This window comes from Apis cerana, linkage group LG13 (genome assembly GCF_029169275.1).
Source record: "Apis cerana isolate GH-2021 linkage group LG13, AcerK_1.0, whole genome shotgun sequence".
Lineage (NCBI taxonomy): Eukaryota > Metazoa > Arthropoda > Insecta > Hymenoptera > Apidae > Apis > Apis cerana.
The window spans coordinates 707,591-720,104 of NC_083864.1; the positions used below are offsets into that span (position 1 = coordinate 707,591).

General features: G+C 19.5%; 2 protein-coding genes across 14 annotated transcripts in view; one reads left to right on the plus strand and one right to left on the minus strand.

The window, feature by feature from the left end:
* Positions 1-12,514, minus strand: part of LOC133667184 (uncharacterized) — a 153,371-nt gene that overhangs the window by 60,835 nt on the left and 80,022 nt on the right. The gene's annotated exons all lie outside the window — the stretch shown is intronic.
* LOC107993986 (farnesyl pyrophosphate synthase-like) overlaps positions 1-12,514 on the plus strand; it is a 75,317-nt gene that overhangs the window by 35,056 nt on the left and 27,747 nt on the right. For 6 of the 11 annotated variants that reach the window (XM_062084006.1, XM_062084011.1, XM_062084007.1 and 3 more), the window contains 2 exons: positions 1,367-2,048; positions 2,121-2,286. The exons of 4 other annotated variants lie outside the window; for them this stretch is intronic. The gene's annotated coding sequence lies outside the window, so the exon portion shown is untranslated. Of the gene's footprint in view, positions 1-1,023; positions 1,291-1,366; positions 2,049-2,120; positions 2,287-12,514 lie in introns of those variants that run through there. One more of the 11 variants, XM_062084015.1, reaches the window with a different exon arrangement.

Consider the following 12,514-nt stretch of genomic DNA (forward strand, 5'->3'; position numbering starts at 1 on the left):
TTAAATTTTTATTTTCATCTATAGATATAATAAAAAAGGAGAATTAATTCTAATGTTTCTTTCGAAAATAACTTTTTCTTGGAATTAGTCTTATTAGTTTGAGAGTAGAGGAATCGAAGTAAATGAAAATCTATTGATAATATTTATTTCATATTATAAGCCTGTTTTGAATATTTTTGTACATAATTTTGCCTGTGGAATATACATATATTCAATTGAATGTACATATAATTGGTACACACTGAAAATTTTTACATATATTTGCAATTTTAAATCCATTTGAAATTATTTCTAAAATAATTTTAAGTGTGGATATTAATTTGATCAATTCCTATTGTTGTATTTATTAATTCATGATTTAAAAAATTTTTTCAATTATTTTTATATTTGCAAATAACTTTTTCTTCATTTAATCACATATTATCTGAGATCTTATTTATTATTTTTTACATAATTTGAATGAAAAATATATAATAAAGTTTCGAGAAATTTTATTTTTGTATGCAAAATAGATAAACCAAATTTTAATGAATTTAAGAATTAATATCTCCTATTTTTGATAAGTTATTAAATTATATAAAATTTCATAGTTGTAATATTATTTATTGCACATTTTTCTATAATGCACATTTATAATTGGAAACAATAAAATACAATAAAAACAATAAAAATTAAACAAATTTTCTTCAATTTTTGTATCATTTAATTCATTTATTTGACTTTGTAATTTATTTATTCATTTATGATATTAATAGACATTTTGTCAAATAACATTTTATTTATTGAATGTTAAAAAAAGAATTAATTGTAAATTAATTGTAAGCATACTAATAATTAATAATAATAATTAATATTTTGAAATATATTGCAATCTGAAGAACTACAATCAAATTACTATCAAATTTTTGTTTAAATTGTTAGTTTCAATTCATGACAATCTTATTGTTTAATTTTAATTTACTTTTTTTATTTTCTATCATTTAGAGGTATTATTTAATACCTCTTCTAAATTTAACAAGAAACGACTAATTGATTTAATAAATATTGAAGTTTGATCTCAGCACAAGTTTAAATTACTATATATAATTGAATAGGATAGTAATCTTTTTAGCTTTTTAGAGAACAACATAATAAATAATTTTTTTTCATTCAATTTGATAATTTCACATTGTTTTTTTGATAATCCTACTTTGACAAACGTAGACAAAGCTGAGCAAATCAATTGTTTTTTTCTATGTCTTCTTCTAAAAGATCATTCGAAAGAATATCAGCCAAAATAATTTTATCGGAGTAAGCATGTAGATAAAATGTCATTTTTATGAATCTTTTCTGAATTTGATATTTCTTGATGCATTCTGTATTTTAGGCGAATATATTTCAAATATCGAGATAAGAAGCACCATGATAAGAAGAAATTATGTAAGCCATGATGATAAGTGCTGTCTTCTGAACGTAAAAGAGTCTCTTTTTGTTGTTGTTCCTATGCACAGGAGACTCATGTCAACATAACGTAATTAAAGTATGAATAAGACATTGAGACAATATTTTCAAATCATGTCAATCTCAATGACAATTCTTCAACATCATTCTATAGTTGAAACGTTTAATTAATTTTCTTGAACAATGGAATGACGGATTCTATATTGTATTTTTCTACAGTATTTCTCCTCAGTCTAATTTTAGAAATTTTAATTAAATGTCGTTGGCCCATTGTGTGCTTCAATGAGGAATGCACTAAAATAAATGTGGAGAAGAACAAAAATATTCCTATAAATTTGAAGATAATCAGAAATTTGTGAACTCTTAAACTATTTGGACTAAATAAAGTTTTTAGAAGCTTTATGAATTCAGCAAACTTTGCATCACAGTGCATGTTTATCGTATGGACAAATATGGAATATTTTAATATATTATGGGCCCAATGACAAAGAATTTCAGGTTATTGATTATTACATAATAACACTAATAATTTAAGGAAACGGAGATCGTCCATGATAGAAAAAAACGCTACTGTTAGCGTTTGCAACATCAGCCACCTGAGAAGAAAAGTATAAGATTAGTTATTATTATTTAATTTAAAAAATATTTGTTTAATAATAAATGTCTTTTTTTTGTTCCAGTCGATATATTGCCTTCTTAAACAGCATAATAGATTGTACATGTATAAATATATTCAACGGTTTAAACATTCGAGATGATTATTGGAAAAAATGGAACGGAATCCTTCGTTCTAAAAAATCGTGTTACAAACAGATGAAGCGCTCTTTTACGCTTCGTCCACATTCGGTACAAGTTCATTAATCATCTTTATAGCATTTGATATTATTATATATTGGGTTTATATATGTATATGTTTGATAATAGGCTAAATGTATAAAATATTTTTAGAAGATGTTCTTTTTGAATTCTATTTTAGAAGAAATTCTATTACAGATTCGAAACATGGTCTTTCAATATGATAATTCATAATGTCAAAAATATCTAGGCCTATTTAGATGAAATCTTTCGAGACAGAATTGGCAGGATATGAAATCTTGTTTTTTTTTTTTTTTTTGGAAATATTTGAAAAATGAAGTGTATCGTTATCCATCAACTTTAAACGGAGGAAATGGTAACGAGAATTCATGTTGCTCTATCTAACATCAATATCAGAATGGTATAAAACAAATATTGTATAACAAACGAAAGCTTGTATAATAACAGAAAAGAGATTACATCGAATATTATTTATGGTTAATCAAAAAAATCAAGCCAATATAAATCAGTAAATCAGGATTTTCTTCTGGAGTTTCTTAATTATAAATAATCAATTCATTAGTGTTTACGATCAGTATAACGAAGTGAACGATAATGAAATGCGTTGATCAGATGATATAATCTATGTGTTATATTTTATGATAATTTTATTTGTAATTATTTAATATTACGTATAAATTTGAAGAGAACTAATTCGTTCGTCGATATTAAGAAAAAATATCCAGAAGAAGGCCTAATGACAAATTCGAATTGAATTTTCACTGATTTTTTAATTTAATGAGCTGTAATGTATTATTTTTTTCTAAATGTAATATGTATTATTGATAGTTCATTTATGCTATATCTTTACGTTATTCATTTTGACGAATGACGAATAAATTTGATTCTATATATTTTATACAAATATTTAATTAATTAATTTATATAAAGAAAACTTAGCCAAATAAAAGGATAAGACAATACAATATTAATACAATAAAAATTACACAAATTAATTATAATAAAAATAATTATTCAATTATTAGATTTTTAAAAAAAATAATTTTCTCATGAAAGTAATTTTAACATTTATATGCTTTAGACAAATCAGTCTTAAATACTTAAAAATTTTGTTGTGTTGTTCCAGTTTTAGGCAATAATTCTATTGATTATGTCATTTATCAGTTTCTTTTCATCTTGATAAATAAATAAATTACTTCATAAAATTAATAGAATATTAAATGTTGAAAAAAAATTGCCGATACTTGAATTGTAACTTTATAGAAAACAATGCTTCGGTTTATTTTAAAGCGTGAAATCTCTACTTTTACGATTTTGATCTTCATTTTTTAGAAGATTGTTGTTATATAGAACAGTAAAAAAATTAATTTGTTTTTTATCTTTTGAAATTTTACAAATTCGAATCGCTATTATGAAATTTGTTTAATTTTTCTTTAAAATAAACTCCTAAAAATTCACACACTATTTTTTTTATCGTTTTATTTTGAATAAAAATAGTATGTGGAATTTAAAATATATGATTGTATATATATTTGATATTTATATTGTCCATTAATTAATATTTTTAAAAACATTTTTTCTTCTATCATCTTTAACATTCATGCATTGATCTATCTTCTTATTAATTCTTGCGAGATATCGTTCTAAAGTCATGAATGTTATAACATTAAAGATTTTTCTAAACTTTTTTATAAAAGTCTCTAAAATCCTGTATATCATATATTGTATTAAAATCAAAACTTTGTGAGTGCGTGACTCCAAAATAACAATGGATATATTTATATATTATATAGATGTTTTATTCAAACAAGAATCCTGGCTGATTTTGTCTTGCATTGGCAGTACATGTAGACTTTATTATTATTTATTTATTTATAAGAATTTATTATTATGATATTAGAAATGATACTAAATCACTAAATTTGTTCGATAAAATATTTTGTTTTACTATTCATATTTTCGTTATTCGAATTGTCGTCTATTGATTATACAAAAAATCATAATTCATCAATTTATATGTGCACTATGTCTGAATTCAATACACGTAATTAAATGCATTAATTAAATAAATTAATTGCTATTGAGCATCAATATTGACGCACATAACTTGTTGAACATGTTTTATTTATAAATATTATTTCTTATTAACAATGAAATGAAGTTGGATTTCAGTAAATAATTCTCAAGTTTAATGCATGAAATATTAATAGGAAATTATATTAAATTATAGGCATTGATATGCATATATGTAAATTTTTAATTGTTTCACTTTTGTTCACTATGAAATTAAATATAGATGATAAGAAGATAAAATTTTCTTATGAATATTTTTTTTTAAATTTGGAAATACTGGAGTGAAGATTTAGAAATACATGGAATGTATGGAGGATGAGTTTATTATTAGTGAAAGAAGTTACATAAAGATTGTTTAAAGAAAATAATGAATTAGAATACATTAGAATAATGAATAAGAAAATAAACTGCATTCAGAACATACATCTGTCATTGATACGTGCAAATCCATGAAACAAGTGGTACAGTCATTATGCAGATATTCGAATGTAAAAAATATACAATTAGAAAGAGATTTTATACATTTGATTTTTCGTAAAATATTAAGACAAATGAATATTTTTTAATGAAAAAAAACAAATATTGTAAGATATCATCGTGTGATTATTTTTTATTATTTTTTATTTATATTGAATTTCTTTGTAAATAAATATTTTAAAATTATAATTAAGTTTATTAATTTTAAGTACAATTTTTAATAATTTTTATAATTATAATTAAATTTAATTAATAAATTATAAAGTTTAATAAAAACTAGGATTAGTTTAATTAAAAACTAGATACCCTATTATAAAAAATTAAAAAAAAATTAAATAATTAAATGTTGAATCATTAAAATTAAATAATATAGTGGTTGATGAAAAATAATAATGACATGAAATCAATAATTAATTCATTTTTTATCTCTAGATTTATACAAAAAATCTAAATTAAATAAATTTATAAAAAGGAAAAAGATGATAAAATAAATAATGATTACAAATAAAATTATTTTTTAAAAAAGTTCTGAAGTTTTGAATTTTGATTTAGAAATCTGCATTAATTTTTTTCGATATTTAATACTTAATAATACTGTTAAGAATATATAACTTAATAATATTGTTAAATGTATGTTGTACTTCACACTTCTACTACATAGTTCTAATTTTATTTTGTCTTCGAAAACTTTTTCTGTATCGAATTCATACTCATTTCATGGCATTCGTTTCATTCATCTATACTGTTCCATATGTTGATTATTGTCTTCTTGAAAAAGAATAACAATTTAAACATTTGCGCATCTATTATTATTCCGTGTTATTCTGATATTTTAAAATTTTTATATATAAATTCACTAATCGGTAGCGAACACAAAACGAACGTAGCAATTTTAAGTTTTAAAAATCAATATAACAATGATGTATAAATAATGACAAATAATGAGAAAAAATTCATAAACACTCACAAAGTGAGATAAAAATTCGATTGTGCAACCTTCTCGTATGCATCTGAGATAATTTTAATATCAGCGGCATACTTTAAATAAAATAGTGAAAAAAAAATCACGAAATCATGTTTCATTTTAATTAATCAGTATATGAAGACTTTTAGATACAGAGTGCTTGAATCTGAGTTTAAAATTTTTAAAAATGAAATAGCGAATTCAATGTACTAAAAATATTAAAAAATTATTTGTTATTCTCAAAAACTAGATATAATAATTTTTCTGAATTACTAATATAGAGTGAGATTAAAATTTTGAAAAATTAACAATTTTTAAATGGTTAATTATTTGTCAAGAAATTTATAAATGAAAATATATAAATTACAAATTATATTATTTATTAAATAAAATAAAAAAAATAAAGAAAAAAATTTACAAAGAATCATGTTTTACAGATATCATCATTAATATATTTTGTATTCTTTGTACATTCTTTGGTGGCTGGCTAAAAAAAGTTTCATTTCATCACTAAAATATTCAATGATAATTTCTTTTCTTAAATTTAAAATATTTGAAAAAACATTAAGAATAATTTTCTATTTTTATAGGAAAACATTTTTGAAAAATCTTTTTATATATTTATTAGTTTATTCTTGAGCTTCTTCAGACTTTGTTCAATTGCTAATTTATACAAAACGTATTATTTATAATTTGTAAAGTTTTAAATTAAAATTATATACATCGAAGTTGGATATAATTGTTTTTCTTCAAGTTTTCTTATCGTTTCTATTTTTTTTTTAATTCAAATTTATTTCGTTAACATTTGAAATAAGTATTGCAAAAAAAAAACTTTTGTTTAATTTTTCATCAATATCCAATTATTAATGATACATTCATTATTTTTATATATAATAAACATATATTTTTATATATATTATATATTATATATATTTATGTATATTATCGATATATAATATATATCGAATCTTATTTCTATTTTTCTTCTGTGTAATTTATATATTCGTAATTTATATGGTACAGATAGTTTTTAAAAAATTATATCTTAATATCGATAATATGAAAAATGAATTTTATTAACATATATATATATTATAATAAATTTTTTTGTTCCACATAAATAACAGCGTTGAGTGGATAAAAGTATTACATATCTTATTATCAGAAATTAATCCAATTGTTAATTAACTATCATAAATTTATACGAAATAAAAATTTCTTTCACATTTATTTATAATTGTGAAGAACAAGTTTTTTTTTTTATTTGTTTTTTAATATATGCTATTTTCTTCCTAAATATTTCATTGAAATTGATTGAAATTGAATTCTGAATTCTTTATAAAATCTAAATAACGATGATTTTATATTTTTCCTACAGATATAAGTTGTAATGTCGTAAATATTAAAAAAATATCTAAATATAATTTTTCATTTTCAATAAATATTTATTTGTATGTAGTTTGAATGTAGAATATATTTATATATATAATAGAACTTTTATCATATTTTTATTTAAAAATAAACTGTAAATAAAATTCATGTGTCATATTTGTGCTAGGTCTAAGTTTTTAATAATGTTATTTTGCATTATTATAATTCTATTGAATTGAATAACAAAACTGCAATTTTACCTCTGTTTTAGATTCTGTAATTGTAATTGTAATATCAAATAGATTACAATTTTTTATTTATTTATAACAAATATTATTTGATTAAATTTATTTTTTATCAATAACAGAGCAAGCTTATTAAAGTTACTTTTTTGATAATTTTTAAAAAATTTCTATTTTCCCTGTTATTTTTTTCTTAAAGATTTATATGATGCTTTTGATAAAAAATTTGATTGCATATCATAGATTTTGACCTTTCGGAAGAAAGGTACTTGAAGAAATAAATTCTAAAAAAGAAAAAAACAACTATTACGATATCTAATATCATTTCAAAAACACTGTTGAAATTAAGTCATTATTCAAAATTTTTAAAAAAATTTCTTTTATATCTTACGTCTTATTATACAAGATAATTTTGATATCGATTTCTTCTTCATTTTCGAATAGAATAGTTAATTTAGACTACATAATTTTTCATCATAAAATAAATTTTTTAGTTTTAGTTTTTAAAATATTTCACTATAGGATGATTCTGAAATCAGAAAATTATACATAAATTACAATATGTTTAAAGAAACTAAGAATGTTTAAGAATTAAAACAAAAAATTTGGCCTTAAAGTCATTTTTTTTTTCACTCTTTATTAATTCGTTATATAAGTTTATATCATGATATTTGTCATAATATAAAACAGATATGGATATTTTGTGACTTGAATTATGATCTTTATAATATTTTTCAATTTTCAGTGTTTTTTTTTTTGATAAATATGGAAAAATGATTGAAATTTTTTAGTTTTAAGTTATCAAGAATAGTTTTTGCTTGAAATTTTTAGATTTAAAGATTTTATTATTTTGTACAAATAGTTTAATATGCTTTTTTGTAGAAAATAATAAATTGAATAATAAATTAAATAGTTCATTAAAAAATATAATTTCTAAAAAGCAAAATTTAATTTTCATACATTGACTTTTATTCATAAGTTTAAAAAAATGCATAGAATGTTTATTTGAATAATTTTTCCATAGTTTTTGAAAAAATATATTTAAAGCTAATGATCGTATAATAGGATACATAATATCAACTTAATTTTACAAATTTTTAATAATTTTTATAAATATTAAAACATAATAATATTACTTATTTTCAATTATTTCAATAAAAATTTTAGCATAATATAAAATACACAATTTTTTGAAAAAATATATTTAAAGCTAATGATCGTATAATAGGATGACACATAATAACAACTTAATTTTACAAATTTTTAATAATTTTTATAAATATTAAAATATAATAATATTATTTATTTTCAATTATTTCAATAAAAATTTTAGCATAATATAAAATACACAATTTTTATTCTATATTTTTAAAATGTGTGTATAAAAATTTAACATAATAAATTTTATAATCATCATATTTATAAATATTATAAATATAAGGATGATAGAAAAATTTTGGTTCTCATTTTTTCTGTATTTTGATGTAGATTATTTTTTGAAATGAATTATATCTATATATGTATATATTTTATCGTCAAAATAATGAAGAGATCTTATAACTCATAATATTTATACATTCTCAAAATAAATCTTTTATCTTATTTTATAATTAGTTATAAGTTTTGTTTTTTAAATTACATATTTTTCTTTTCCCATTTTTTATAAAATGATGTAAAAATCACGAAGCGAATCTTATATTTGCAATAATAATAATTTAAAGATACTTTATTAAAATTTTATTTTTTTATGTAATGTATGAAAAATTATTCAGATTTTTAGAATTATTTTTCATGATTTTTATTAATATTAAAATATTAATTTTAATTATCTTAATTTTTCTATTTTATTTTTAATTTTCTCTTTCAGTTGTTCTAATCCTTTCTTTTAATCTCTTCAGAGACACAAACGCATATATGTACGTTTAATTCTTATAATTAAAAATTAAAATTATTCTAAATATATAAAAAAAAATTCGAAGCATTGATAATATTTTATTTTACTTAATAATCACTGTTTTGAAAGTATTATACTGATGTCTTTCATGTTTTATAGTGTTCTTGAATTTTGAAAAATTTCTCTAAAAAAAAAAAAAAAGAAGAAATTCCTCAAGATATCATCCTAAATTATGTTTTATTATTTTATCATTTTAAAAGTTGCTGTTAAAAAGTTTTGGACCACACAACAATATCATTCACCAATAATTAAAAAAATTTCTTATTAATCTTCGAAAAAATTCCTAATCTTGTAATAAATGCAACTATATGTATATTGGTATAAAATTTTTTTTCATAAATCTTCTCTATTCGCTTTACTTCGGATAAAACGTGATATTTCGAATATTGTAAAATCATATCTTATCATTGAAAATTTTGCACTATACATCGAATTATCGATTCACTGGGTGAATTTTAAATAAAATGATGACGATAAACTCTTTGAGTCAGTATATTACTGAATGATGATTCTGAAAATAAATATTATTTATTATTATACTATATAATTTTAATTCGTTATAAATTTGCGTAACGAATCTACCAGATGTGCTTTAAAAATTCTATATAAAAAAGAAAAAAAAATCTAAAGATATTATGAATATTTTCAATCCTTTCGTGACTTTTACATCTTATAAATAATCTATAGGAATTAAAAATATAAATTTTCAAAGTTCAATTGACAAATCTATGTATTCTTTTGTTAAAATGTTATTTTTTATTATTCTATTCGTTTATATAATATTTTTTTTAGAATTTATATTATTTGATTCTTAAAAAATTAATAATAAAATGCAATAATTTAATGATTTTATTCATTTTATTAGTACTTACATCGATATGCAATTCATTTTGCAGTTCAATTATGATTTTCATTGCGGGTTATTTTGAATCTTTTCTTTTTTTTTTTTCTAATAAATTATTTCAATTAGATTATTTTTCTTAAATGACCTTCTTTAGATTATTTTTAACTGTTTTTCATATATAATATCTATGAAATGTCTTATATTATAATGTCTCATATAATATATATATGACGCATCAATGAAAAAAATTTCACTTCAACGATTCCTACTTGTTATGTAAATTTATAATTGATTTAATTGATTTAATTGATATAAATTCTATTTTCGATTTACGTTGATCTATAATGATAAATTTTATACATAATAACTAATTCGAATGATAGTCTCATGACAACTGAAGTATTGTTTACATTCCATGATCTAAATAAAGTAAATAAAATGTTATGAAACAATAACTGTACAAATATTTGCTATTATTATATATTTTTATTACTTTCTAAATATTTATTTATATTTTTAACGAATAATATAATAATACGTAATATTTCTTTAAATATACTTTTTAAATATTTTGGACACTTTCAAGAACATTTTTATATTTTATTATTAATATTCTATAATTCTTAAAATTTAATATTTATGCGAATATTTTATTATTAACAATTGTGTAAACATTTTATCTTGTCACAGTATATGAGTTGAAGTCAACATAAAATATTTCTCGATTTTTACTCGAATACGATCGTCCTCTTTTTTTTTTTTATTTTACAGTCATTATTTCTCAATAAATTATATATTATTTTATGAGTTCTATTAATTTCTTTGACGATAATAGTAAATTGAATAAAGAATTTTAATAATTTTTTTTCAACGTATAAATTTACATAAAATACCTCTAATACTTATGACCTCTAATATTTAAGAAAGCTATAGATAAATAAAGTTTGAGTGTTATAACGTATTATAATATGTTAATAAATTTTGTGTTTACTTTTCTATCTGTTTATATTTTTTTTCATGTAGAACTGAAATCAAATCAAAATATATAAATTATATTTTCGTATTTATACGTTAATTTTTTGGATTATGAAAAATGAAACGAATATTTTAGAGAACTTTTAAAAGATTTTTTGCTTTGTAAAACATATAAAATTGCTATAAATAGTATTTAATTATATTATACCCAGAATTTAATTTTTTATGTTTCATAACTTTATCAAAGAAAATGCTTACATAATTTTCCTTATCATTATCGTTTCACTATTGATTTTAACATTTTTTTTAAAAATATTGTGCAAATGATAATTTTGAAAAAGTCTTCTTGCTATTTTTTCTCCACAAAAATGAAATGTTGTCATTTTCACTTTCTAAGAATTTAAAAATTTTGAATGTTCTTCTTTTTGTATGCAAAAAGAATCTTTCATCTCAATCAGTATGTGATAACTTTTTGTTAATTTAATTATCTCATTATAAATATTAATTTTCAGAGATCAATATATCACTTTCATTATAATTTATCACTTCATTATAATTAATATCAACAAAATTTTCAAATTATTTATTTTTTGCAGTAATTTAACATTTCATGAAAATCTTTTCTTAATCTCTAAATCATTTTTAATCTATAAAAATAATTTTATAGATTATGATATGAGATAAAATTTTTAAATGTTTTAAGCATAAATGTTGTATACTATAAGTATTTTTTTCTGATTAAATCTAAGATAAGAACATTGAAAACAAAATAACACATACAAATATCTGTATTTCATAAGCAAAAAAAAATAGAATGCAACTATTGAAAAAAATTAAAAATTGACTAAATTCTAAGAATTGAAATGATTCATTTTGATATGTGCAAATATTACATAAAAATTTTACAGAAAAAATAAAACAAAAAGAAAATTTGTATAGAATTAATTATTTATATTTCAATATTTATTATTATTTTATTTTAAGTTATATATTTTTATTTTTTTATATTCTTAGTCACATTTTTATTAATATTAGTAGAATAATAAATGACAATAAAAATCAGATTTGTTTTTTAAAAATTAAATCTGCAAAATATAAAAAAAATTATAAAAAATAAAATAATTTTGTTGAACATTTAATATTTGAACTATTATACGAGATAGTGTATAGATATTGTCTAAAAATTTCAAGTTATCATAATCAAAACTTGAGAAAAAGATAATATGAGTGTCATTATTTTAAATATTTGTAATATCTGCGTAATATTTATAATAATATTTATATGATTAGAATATTTATAAAGTTAAATTAATATTATAAATAAATATTCATCCATATTACAATGAAATCCATATTAT